The sequence below is a fragment of the Pristiophorus japonicus genome, unplaced genomic scaffold (genome assembly GCF_044704955.1).
Source record: "Pristiophorus japonicus isolate sPriJap1 unplaced genomic scaffold, sPriJap1.hap1 HAP1_SCAFFOLD_30, whole genome shotgun sequence".
Classification (NCBI taxonomy): Eukaryota; Metazoa; Chordata; class Chondrichthyes; family Pristiophoridae; genus Pristiophorus; species Pristiophorus japonicus.
In genome coordinates, this window is record NW_027252779.1 from 11,227,665 (window position 1) to 11,239,944 (window position 12,280).

Here is a 12,280-nt window from a genome sequence, read left to right on the forward strand (position 1 = left end):
TTTACTGCTGACTTTGAAACGGAAGGCACAGAAGTGTGTGCTGTATCACTACAACGAATGATGCGCTGCTGATGGTTGGGGCAGCAAGAGTGCAGTGAGCTGTGAATTTGTTCAGGAACAGCCTTGCAGGTCAAACGGCCGAAAATACAATGTTCCCTGACCGGGAATCGAACCCGGGCCGCAGCGGTGAAAGCGCCGAAACCTAACCACTAAACCACCAGGGAAGCTGCTACACATTTGCTTGCCAACAAGCAGACCAACACAGTCTTTCCTGCTTGCTCCTTCCAAAGTCTCACCACTTTCGCGCCAGGTGAAACTGTTCGTAGCAAATGGCATTTTTTGTGGAGAACACCAAAGCTATGTCCGCGCATCCGCAGCATCACGTGCGGGTAGGCATCCACTGAAATCTATTTCATTCTGTCCTTTTCTCGGGATTTTTCACTCTCGGTGCCGGGTGAACATTTCATTTAGTGTTTTTGTCCTGAACTGCTGTCTTTTGCCCATCTCCAGGCGACAGAACCGTTCTGGCTGTCTGTTCCTACTTTTGAGCATTTACGGGAACAGGCCTCCGGTTCATCGTTTATCAGCAAACCAAGAAACAGAAATAAACAGAAAGATGTGCCTCTCCACCCCGTCGGCAATAGCAATGACTGTTATTCCAAATAATTCCCAACCCTTGTGATTCTGTGTGGATTTGTTTCATTATAAAGATTTGATTTTCAACGTGACTAAAAACCGAATAAAAATTATGAAAAACACTGGAATGGCCCGTACGGGGATCGAACCCGCGACCTTGGCGTTATTAGCACCACGCTCTAACCAACTGAGCTAACCCGCCACAAGCTGTGTCAACGTTGCGTGAAAGCTCACTCTGCGGGGATTGTGTTTCCAACTCACACTGGATGACAGATTTACTGCATAAACATTGAACGCATCACATCGCTTAAACATTGTTCACTGTTCATCTACAACACTGCGCAGAGTGTAAATAGAACGTAACAGAACGTAACAGCTTAATCTAAAAACAATTCATGTTGAAAATTATTATCACGCAACCGCTGAACAGCCCACTGTCCCGATATAAAATCAGCCACTACCCTTAGAATGAAGGGAACGCGAAATAACCAAAAATTGCTGAAACACGGGATTGAGCCATGAACCATCTGGATCTTCAGTCAAACGCCTTCCCAACTGAACTATTTCGGTCTGACAGTGAACGAAGCAAAGTTTTCTCACACCTTTTTGAAAGAAAACCTGACCCCGGAAGGAATTGCCCCACTCACTCTGTCCTCGTTTCGGGGCAATGGGTCCAAAACACATCTCAGAGCTCAGGTTGTGTCAATGTAAAGTATAATGATACCGAAAATCTTAATGCTCATGTTCCGTTATCAGTGCCCACGATCCAGGCAATGGTCTTGTACACGTTGCTAAGTTCAAAATGTGTATTTTTTCGCACTGGCAATGAATTAACTGATATCTGTGCTGTGATCAACTAGGTTACTTAGGGTGATGTCGTGCAAGAACGTAATGGAAGCCTAATTATAACGGTGATTGTTGTCACACTGCAGTTAAATGTTGGCAAATTTACAGTGTCAATCAGCAATTCAATTCCACATGATGATTTAATGTTCTGCTGAAGTGTTCATAAAGAAACAAAGCTTGCACAACAGGCTCGATCTCACCGTCTTGAAGACACAGTGAAATATACTGGAGAGTTTATAACTGTTTGAGACTTAACAATACTGATGTTGAATATCGGTTAGATCAATCACTCCATGAATTCACTGCTGGGAAATTCAGAGCTTGTAAATTGCCTGTGAACGCTAAACATAGACACACAGTGAGCCAATGTGCAATATAGGAGGGGCCCAGGCCAAATGAATGCTCGGGATAAGTTATCAGTGGCCATGGCCCAGGCATTCACTGATTCCAGTCTTGCAGACGTTGCTAAGTTTAAAATGCTGAATATTTCCACACTGGCAATGCATTGACAGATGGTAAGCTAGAGTGATGTGCCGCAAAAATGTACACGGAAGGCTAAAGTTAGCCATGATTGGCAACATTTACGGTGTCAATCAGCACCAGTTGAGCGAGAGCGAGATCTCCTCATTTACTGCTGACTTTGAAACGGAAGGCACAGAAGTGTGTGCTGTATCACTACAACGAATGATGCGCTGCTGATGGTTGGGGCAGCAAGAGTGCAGTGAGCTGTGAATTTGTTCAGGAACAGCCTTGCAGGTCAAACGGCCGAAAATACAATGTTCCCTGACCGGGAATCGAACCCGGGCCGCAGCGGTGAAAGCGCCGAAACCTAACCACTAAACCACCAGGGAAGCTGCTACACATTTGCTTGCCAACAAGCAGACCAACACAGTCTTTCCTGCTTGCTCCTTCCAAAGTCTCACCACTTTCGCGCCAGGTAAAACTGTTCGTAGCAAATGGCATTTTTTGTGGAGAACACCAAAGATATGTCCGCGCATCCGCAGCATCACGTGCGGGTAGGCATCCACTGAAATCTATTTCATTCTGTCCTTTTCTCGGGATTTTTCACTCTCGGTGCCGGGTGAACATTTCATTTAGTGTTTTTGTCCTGAACTGCAGTCTTTTGCCCATCTCCAGGCGACAGAACCGTTCTGGCTGTCTGTTCCTACTTTTGAGCATTTACGGGAACAGGCCTCCGGTTCATCGTTTATCAGCAAACCAAGAAACAGAAATAAACAGAAAGATGTGCCTCTCCACCCCGTCGGCAAGTAGCAATGACTGTTATTCCAAATAATTCCCAACCCTTGTGATTCTGTGTGGATTTGTTCCATTATAAAGATTTGATTTTCAACGTGATTAAAAACCGAATAAAAATTATGAAAAACACTGGAATGGCCCGTACGGGGATCGAACCCGCGACCTTGGCGTTATTAGCACCACGCTCTAACCAACTGAGCTAACCGGCCACAAGTTGTGTTAACGTTGCGTGAAAGCTCACTCTGCGGGGATTGTGTTTCCAACTCACACTGGATGACAGATTTACTGCATAAACATTGAACGCATCACATCGCTTAAACATTGTTCATTGTTCATCTACAACACTGCGCAGAGTGTAAATAGAACGTAACAGAACGTAACAGCTTAATCTAAAAACAATTCATGTTGAAAATTATTATCACGCAACCGCTGAACAGCCCACTGTCCCGATATAAAATCAGCCACTACCCTTAGAATGAAGGGAACGCGAAATAACCAAAAATTGCTGAAACACGGGATTGAGCCATGAACCATCTGGATCTTCAGTCAAACGCCTTCCCAACTGAACTATTTCGGTCTGACAGTGAACGAAGCAAAGTTTTCTCACACCTTTTTGAAAGAAAACCTGACCCCGGAAGGAATTGCCCCACCCACTCTGTCCTCGTTTCGGGGCAATGGGTCCAAAGCACATCTCAGAGCTCAGGTTGTGTCAATGTAAAGTATAATGATACCGAAAATCTTAATGCTCATGTTCCGTTATCAGTGCCCACGATCCAGGCAATGGTCTTGTACACGTTGCTAAGTTCAAAATGTGTATTTTTTCGCACTGGCAATGAATTAACTGATATCTGTGCTGTGATCAACTAGGTTACTTAGGGTGATGTCGTGCAAGAACGTAATGGAAGCCTAATTATAACGGTGATTGTTGTCACACTGCAGTTAAATGTTGGCAAATTTACAGTGTCAATCAGCAATTCAATTCCACATGTTGATTTAATGTTCTGCTGAAGTGTTCATAAAGAAACAAAGCTTGCACAACAGGCTCGATCTCACCGTCTTGAAGACACAGTGAAATATATTGGAGAGTTTATAACTATTTGAGACTTAACAATACTGATGTTGAATATCGGTTAGATCAATCACTCCATGAATTCACTGCTGGGAAATTCAGAGCTTGTAAATTGCCTGTGAACGCTAAACATAGACACACAGTGAGCCAATGTGCAATATAGGAGGGGCCCAGGCCAAATGAATGCTCGGGATAAGTTATCAGTGGCCATGGCCCAGGCATTCACTGATTCCAGTCTTGCAGACGTTGCTAAGTTTAAAATGCTGAATATTTCCACACTGGCAATGCATTGACAGATGGTAAGCTAGAGTGATGTGCCGCAAAAATGTACACGGAAGGCTAAAGTTAGCCATGATTGGCAACATTTACGGTGTCAATCAGCACCAGTTGAGCGAGAGCGAGATCTCCTTATTTACTGCTGACTTTGAAACGGAAGGCACAGAAGTGTGTGCTGTATCACTACAACGAATGATGCGCTGCTGATGGTTGGGGCAGCAAGAGTGCAGTGAGCTGTGAATTTGTTCAGGAACAGCCTTGCAGGTCAAACGGCCGAAAATACAATGTTCCCTGACCGGGAATCGAACCCAGGCCGCAGCGGTGAAAGCGCCGAAACCTAACCACTAAACCACCAGGGAAGCTGCTACACATTTGCTTGCCAACAAGCAGACCAACACAGTCTTTCCTGCTTGCTCCTTCCAAAGTCTCACCACTTTCGCGCCAGGTAAAACTGTTCGTAGCAAATGGCATTTTTTGTGGAGAACACCAAAGATATGTCCGCGCATCCGCAGCATCACGTGCGGGTAGGCATCCACTGAAATCTATTTCATTCTGTCCTTTTCTCGGGATTTTTCACTCTCGGTGCCGGGTGAACATTTCATTTAGTGTTTTTGTCCTGAACTGCAGTCTTTTGCCCATCTCCAGGCGACATAACCGTTCTGGCTGTCTGATCCTACTTTTGAGCATTTACGGGAACAGGCCTCCGGTTCATCGTTTATCAGCAAACCAAGAAACAGAAATAAACAGAAATATGTGCCTCTCCACCCCGTCGGCAAGTAGCAATGACTGTTATTCCAAATAATTCCCAACCCTTGTGATTCTGTGTGGATTTGTTTCATTATAAAGATTTGATTTTCAACGTGATTAAAAACCGAATAAAAATTATGAAAAACACTGGAATGGCCCGTACGGGGATCGAACCCGCGACCTTGGCGTTATTAGCACCACGCTCTAACCAACTGAGCTAACCGGCCACAAGTTGTGTTAACGTTGCGTGAAAGCTCACTCTGCGGGGATTGTGTTTCCAACTCACACTGGATGACAGATTTACTGCATAAACATTGAACGCATCACATCGCTTAAACATTGTTCACTGTTCATCTACAACACTGCGCAGAGTGTAAATAGAACGTAACAGAACGTAACAGCTTAATCTAAAAACAATTCATGTTGAAAATTATTATCACGCAACCGCTGAACAGCCCACTGTCCCGATATAAAATCAGCCACTACCCTTAGAATGAAGGGAACGCGAAATAACCAAAAATTGCTGAAACACGGGATTGAGCCATGAACCATCTGGATCTTCAGTCAAACGCCTTCCCAACTGAACTATTTCGGTCTGACAGTGAACGAAGCAAAGTTTTCTCACATCTTTTTGAAAGAAAACCTGACCCCGGAAGGAATTGCCCCACCCACTCTGTCCTCGTTTCGGGGCAATGGGTCCAAAACACATCTCAGAGCTCAGGTTGTGTCAATGTAAAGTATAATGATACCGAAAATCTTAATGCTCATGTTCCGTTATCAGTGCCCACGATCCAGGCAATGGTCTTGTACACGTTGCTAAGTTCAAAATGTGTATTTTTTCGCACTGGCAATGAATTAACTGATATCTGTGCTGTGATCAACTAGGTTACTTAGGGTGATGTCGTGCAAGAACGTAATGGAAGCCTAATTATAACGGTGATTTTTGTCACACTGCAGTTAAATGTTGGCAAATTTACAGTGTCAATCAGCAATTCAATTCCACATGTTGATTTAATGTTCTGCTGAAGTGTTCATAAAGAAACAAAGCTTGCACAACAGGCTCGATCTCACCGTCTTGAAGACACAGTGAAATATACTGGAGAGTTTATAACTGTTTGAGACTTAACAATACTGATGTTGAATATCGGTTAGATCAATCACTCCATGAATTCACTGCTGGGAAATTCAGAGCTTGTAAATTGCCTGTGAACGCTAAACATAGACACACAGTGAGCCAATGTGCAATATAGGAGGGGCCCAGGCCAAATGAATGCTCGGGATAAGTTATCAGTGGCCATGGCCCAGGCATTCACTGATTCCAGTCTTGCAGACGTTGCTAAGTTTAAAATGCTGAATATTTCCACACTGGCAATGCATTGACAGATGGTAAGCTAGAGTGATGTGCCGCAAAAATGTACACGGAAGGCTAAAGTTAGCCATGATTGGCAACATTTACGGTGTCAATCAGCACCAGTTGAGCGAGAGCGAGATCTCCTCATTTACTGCTGACTTTGAAACGGAAGGCACAGAAGTGTGTGCTGTATCACTACAACGAATGATGCGCTGCTGATGGTTGGGGCAGCAAGAGTGCAGTGAGCTGTGAATTTGTTCAGGAACAGCCTTGCAGGTCAAACGGCCGAAAATACAATGTTCCCTGACCGGGAATCGAACCCGGGCCGCAGCGGTGAAAGCGCCAAAACCTAACCACTAAACCACCAGGGAAGCTGCTACACATTTGCTTGCCAACAAGCAGACCAACACAGTCTTTCCTGCTTGCTCCTTCCAAAGTCTCACCACTTTCGCGCCAGGTAAAACTGTTCGTAGCAAATGGCATTTTTTGTGGAGAACACCAAAGATATGTCCGCGCATCCGCAGCATCACGTGCGGGTAGGCATCCACTGAAATCTATTTCATTCTGTTCTTTTCTCGGGATTTTTCACTCTCGGTGCCGGGTGAACATTTCATTTAGTGTTTTTGTCCTGAACTGCAGTCTTTTGCCCATCTCCAGGCGACAGAACCGTTCTGGCTGTCTGTTCCTACTTTTGAGCATTTACGGGAACAGGCCTCCGGTTCATCGTTTATCAGCAAACCAAGAAACAGAAATAAACAGAAAGATGTGCCTCTCCACCCCGTCGGCAAGTAGCAATGACTGTTATTCCAAATAATTCCCAACCCTTGTGATTCTGTGTGGATTTGTTTCATTATAAAGATTTGATTTTCAACGTGACTAAAAACCGAATAAAAATTATGAAAAACACTGGAATGGCCCGTACGGGGATCGAACCCGCGACCTTGGCGTTATTAGCACCACGCTCTAACCAACTGAGCTAACCGGCCACAAGTTGTGTTAACGTTGCGTGAAAGCTCACTCTGCGGGGATTGTGTTTCCAACTCACACTGGATGACAGATTTACTGCATAAACATTGAACGCATCACATCGCTTAAACATTGTTCACTGTTCATCTACAACACTGCGCAGAGTGTAAATAGAACGTAACAGAACGTAACAGCTTAATCTAAAAACAATTCATGTTGAAAATTATTATCACGCAACCGCTGAACAGCCCACTGTCCCGATATAAAATCAGCCACTACCCTTAGAATGAAGGGAACGCGAAATAACCAAAAATTGCTGAAACACGGGATTGAGCCATGAACCATCTGGATCTTCAGTCAAACGCCTTCCCAACTGAACTATTTCGGTCTGACAGTGAACGAAGCAAAGTTTTCTCACACCTTTTTGAAAGAAAACCTGACCCCGGAAGGAATTGCCCCACCCACTCTGTCCTCGTTTCGGGGCAATGGGTCCAAAGCACATCTCAGAGCTCAGGTTGTGTCAATGTAAAGTATAATGATACCGAAAATCTTAATGCTCATGTTCCGTTATCAGTGCCCACGATCCAGGCAATGGTCTTGTACACGTTGCTAAGTTCAAAATGTGTATTTTTTCGCACTGGCAATGAATTAACTGATATCTGTGCTGTGATCAACTAGGTTACTTAGGGTGATGTCGTGCAAGAACGTAATGGAAGCCTAATTATAACGGTGATTGTTGTCACACTGCAGTTAAATGTTGGCAAATTTACAGTGTCAATCAGCAATTCAATTCCACATGTTGATTTAATGTTCTGCTGAAGTGTTCATAAAGAAACAAAGCTTGCACAACAGGCTCGATCTCACCGTCTTGAAGACACAGTGAAATATACTGGAGAGTTTATAACTGTTTGAGACTTAACAATACTGATGTTGAATATCGGTTAGATCAATCACTCCATGAATTCACTGCTGGGAAATTCAGAGCTTGTAAATTGCCTGTGAACGCTAAACATAGACACACAGTGAGCCAATGTGCAATATAGGAGGGGCCCAGGCCAAATGAATGCTCGGGATAAGTTATCAGTGGCCATGGCCCAGGCATTCACTGATTCCAGTCTTGCAGACGTTGCTAAGTTTAAAATGCTGAATATTTCCACACTGGCAATGCATTGACAGATGGTAAGCTAGAGTGATGTGCCGCAAAAATGTACACGGAAGGCTAAAGTTAGCCATGATTGGCAACATTTACGGTGTCAATCAGCACCAGTTGAGCGAGAGCGAGATCTCCTTATTTACTGCTGACTTTGAAACGGAAGGCACAGAAGTGTGTGCTGTATCACTACAACGAATGATGCGCTGCTGATGGTTGGGGCAGCAAGAGTGCAGTGAGCTGTGAATTTGTTCAGGAACAGCCTTGCAGGTCAAACGGCCGAAAATACAATGTTCCCTGACCGGGAATCGAACCCGGGCCGCAGCGGTGAAAGCGCCAAAACCTAACCACTAAACCACCAGGGAAGCTGCTACACATTTGCTTGCCAACAAGCAGACCAACACAGTCTTTCCTGCTTGCTCCTTCCAAAGTCTCACCACTTTCGCGCCAGGTAAAACTGTTCGTAGCAAATGGCATTTTTTGTGGAGAACACCAAAGATATGTCCGCGCATCCGCAGCATCACGTGCGGGTAGGCATCCACTGAAATCTATTTCATTCTGTTCTTTTCTCGGGATTTTTCACTCTCGGTGCCGGGTGAACATTTCATTTAGTGTTTTTGTCCTGAACTGCAGTCTTTTGCCCATCTCCAGGCGACAGAACCATTCTGGCTGTCTGTTCCTACTTTTGAGCATTTACGGGAACAGGCCTCCGGTTCATCGTTTATCAGCAAACCAAGAAACAGAAATAAACAGAAAGATGTGCCTCTCCACCCCGTCGGCAAGTAGCAATGACTGTTATTCCAAATAATTCCCAACCCTTGTGATTCTGTGTGGATTTGTTTCATTATAAAGATTTGATTTTCAACGTGACTAAAAACCGAATAAAAATTATGAAAAACACTGGAATGGCCCGTACGGGGATCGAACCCGCGACCTTGGCGTTATTAGCACCACGCTCTAACCAACTGAGCTAACCGGCCACAAGTTGTGTTAACGTTGCGTGAAAGCTCACTCTGCGGGGATTGTGTTTCCAACTCACACTGGATGACAGATTTACTGCATAAACATTGAACGCATCACATCGCTTAAACATTGTTCACTGTTCATCTACAACACTGCGCAGAGTGTAAATAGAACGTAACAGAACGTAACAGCTTAATCTAAAAACAATTCATGTTGAAAATTATTATCACGCAACCGCTGAACAGCCCACTGTCCCGATATAAAATCAGCCACTACCCTTAGAATGAAGGGAACGCGAAATAACCAAAAATTGCTGAAACACGGGATTGAGCCATGAACCATCTGGATCTTCAGTCAAACGCCTTCCCAACTGAACTATTTCGGTCTGACAGTGAACGAAGCAAAGTTTTCTCACACCTTTTTGAAAGAAAACCTGACCCCGGAAGGAATTGCCCCACCCACTCTGTCCTCGTTTCGGGGCAATGGGTCCAAAGCACATCTCAGAGCTCAGGTTGTGTCAATGTAAAGTATAATGATACCGAAAATCTTAATGCTCATGTTCCGTTATCAGTGCCCACGATCCAGGCAATGGTCTTGTACACGTTGCTAAGTTCAAAATGTGTATTTTTTCGCACTGGCAATGAATTAACTGATATCTGTGCTGTGATCAACTAGGTTACTTAGGGTGATGTCGTGCAAGAACGTAATGGAAGCCTAATTATAACGGTGATTGTTGTCACACTGCAGTTAAATGTTGGCAAATTTACAGTGTCAATCAGCAATTCAATTCCACATGTTGATTTAATGTTCTGCTGAAGTGTTCATAAAGAAACAAAGCTTGCACAACAGGCTCGAACTCACCGTCTTGAAGACACAGTGAAATATACTGGAGAGTTTATAACTGTTTGAGACTTAACAATACTGATGTTGAATATCGGTTAGATCAATCACTCCATGAATTCACTGCTGGGAAATTCAGAGCTTGTAAATTGCCTGTGAACGCTAAACATAGACACACAGTGAGCCAATGTGCAATATAGGAGGGGCCCAGGCCAAATGAATGCTCGGGATAAGTTATCAGTGGCCATGGCCCAGGCATTCACTGATTCCAGTCTTGCAGACGTTGCTAAGTTTAAAATGCTGAATATTTCCACACTGGCAATGCATTGACAGATGGTAAGCTAGAGTGATGTGCCGCAAAAATGTACACGGAAGGCTAAAGTTAGCCATGATCGGCAACATTTACGGTGTCAATCAGCACCAGTTGAGCGAGAGCGAGATCTCCTCATTTACTGCTGACTTTGAAACGGAAGGCACAGAAGTGTGTGCTGTATCACTACAACGAATGATGCGCTGCTGATGGTTGGGGCAGCAAGAGTGCAGTGAGCTGTGAATTTGTTCAAGAACAGCCTTGCAGGTCAAACGGCCGAAAATACAATGTTCCCTGACCGGGAATCGAACCCGGGCCGCAGCGGTGAAAGCGCCGAAACCTAACCACTAAACCACCAGGGAAGCTGCTACACATTTGCTTGCCAACAAGCAGACCAACACAGTCTTTCCTGCTTGCTCCTTCCAAAGTCTCACCACTTTCGCGCCAGGTAAAACTGTTCGTAGCAAATGGCATTTTTTGTGGAGAACACCAAAGATATGTCCGCGCATCCGCAGCATCACGTGCGGGTAGGCATCCACTGAAATCTATTTCATTCTGTCCTTTTCTCGGGATTTTTCACTCTCGGTGCCGGGTGAACATTTCATTTAGTGTTTTTGTCCTGAACTGCAGTCTTTTGCCCATCTCCAGGCGACAGAACCGTTCTGGCTGTCTGTTCCTACTTTTGAGCATTTACGGGAACAGGCCTCCGGTTCATCGTTTATCAGCAAACCAAGAAACAGAAATAAACAGAAAGATGTGCCTCTCCACCCCGTCGGCAAGTAGCAATGACTGTTATTCCAAATAATTCCCAACCCTTGTGATTCTGTGTGGATTTGTTTCATTATAAAGATTTGATTTTCAACGTGATTAAAAACCGAATAAAAATTATGAAAAACACTGGAATGGCCCGTACGGGGATCGAACCCGCGACCTTGGCGTTATTAGCACCACGCTCTAACCAACTGAGCTAACCGGCCACAAGTTGTGTTAACGTTGCGTGAAAGCTCACTCTGCGGGGATTGTGTTTCCAACTCACACTGGATGACAGATTTACTGCATAAACATTGAACGCATCACATCGCTTAAACATTGTTCACTGTTCATCTACAACACTGCGCAGAGTGTAAATAGAACGTAACAGAACGTAACAGCTTAATCTAAAAACAATTCATGTTGAAAATTATTATCACGCAACCGCTGAACAGCCCACTGTCCCGATATAAAATCAGCCACTACCCTTAGAATGAAGGGAACGCGAAATAACCAAAAATTGCTGAAACACGGGATTGAGCCATGAACCATCTGGATCTTCAGTCAAACGCCTTCCCAACTGAACTATTTCGGTCTGACAGTGAACGAAGCAAAGTTTTCTCACACCTTTTTGAAAGAAAACCTGACCCCGGAAGGAATTGCCCCACCCACTCTGTCCTCGTTTCGGGGCAATGGGTCCAAAACACATCTCAGAGCTCAGGTTGTGTCAATGTAAAGTATAATGATACCGAAAATCTTAATGCTCATGTTCCGTTATCAGTGCCCACGATCCAGGCAATGGTCTTGTACACGTTGCTAAGTTCAAAATGTGTATTTTTTCGCACTGGCAATGAATTAACTGATATCTGTGCTGTGATCAACTAGGTTACTTAGGGTGATGTCGTGCAAGAACGTAATGGAAGCCTAATTATAACGGTGATTGTTGTCACACTGCAGTTAAATGTTGGCAAATTTACAGTGTCAATCAGCAATTCAATTCCACATGTTGATTTAATGTTCTGCTGAAGTGTTCATAAAGAAACAAAGCTTGCACAACAGGCTCGAACTCACCGTCTTGAAGACACAGTGAAATATACTGGAGAGTTTATAACTGTTTGA

General features: G+C 44.3%; 9 non-coding genes across 9 annotated transcripts; all 9 read right to left on the reverse strand.

The window, feature by feature from the left end:
* Positions 1 to 152: 152 nt before the first annotated feature.
* On the reverse strand, positions 153 to 224 carry trnae-uuc (transfer RNA glutamic acid (anticodon UUC)). The gene has a single exon. It is a non-coding gene; the product is annotated as a tRNA-Glu (tRNA).
* A 540-nt stretch (positions 225 to 764) lies between these two features.
* Positions 765 to 838, reverse strand: trnai-aau (transfer RNA isoleucine (anticodon AAU)). The gene has a single exon. It is a non-coding gene; the product is annotated as a tRNA-Ile (tRNA).
* A 1,423-nt stretch (positions 839 to 2,261) lies between these two features.
* On the reverse strand, positions 2,262 to 2,333 carry trnae-uuc (transfer RNA glutamic acid (anticodon UUC)). The gene has a single exon. It is a non-coding gene; the product is annotated as a tRNA-Glu (tRNA).
* Positions 2,334 to 2,874: 541 nt separating this feature from the next.
* trnai-aau (transfer RNA isoleucine (anticodon AAU)) lies at positions 2,875 to 2,948 on the reverse strand. The gene has a single exon. It is a non-coding gene; the product is annotated as a tRNA-Ile (tRNA).
* Positions 2,949 to 4,984: 2,036 nt separating this feature from the next.
* trnai-aau (transfer RNA isoleucine (anticodon AAU)) lies at positions 4,985 to 5,058 on the reverse strand. Its single transcript has one exon. It is a non-coding gene; the product is annotated as a tRNA-Ile (tRNA).
* Positions 5,059 to 7,094: 2,036 nt separating this feature from the next.
* trnai-aau (transfer RNA isoleucine (anticodon AAU)) lies at positions 7,095 to 7,168 on the reverse strand. The gene has a single exon. It is a non-coding gene; the product is annotated as a tRNA-Ile (tRNA).
* A 2,036-nt stretch (positions 7,169 to 9,204) lies between these two features.
* On the reverse strand, positions 9,205 to 9,278 carry trnai-aau (transfer RNA isoleucine (anticodon AAU)). Its single transcript has one exon. It is a non-coding gene; the product is annotated as a tRNA-Ile (tRNA).
* A 1,423-nt stretch (positions 9,279 to 10,701) lies between these two features.
* On the reverse strand, positions 10,702 to 10,773 carry trnae-uuc (transfer RNA glutamic acid (anticodon UUC)). Its single transcript has one exon. It is a non-coding gene; the product is annotated as a tRNA-Glu (tRNA).
* A 541-nt stretch (positions 10,774 to 11,314) lies between these two features.
* Positions 11,315 to 11,388, reverse strand: trnai-aau (transfer RNA isoleucine (anticodon AAU)). The gene has a single exon. It is a non-coding gene; the product is annotated as a tRNA-Ile (tRNA).
* Between the last annotated feature and the right edge of the window lie 892 nt (positions 11,389 to 12,280).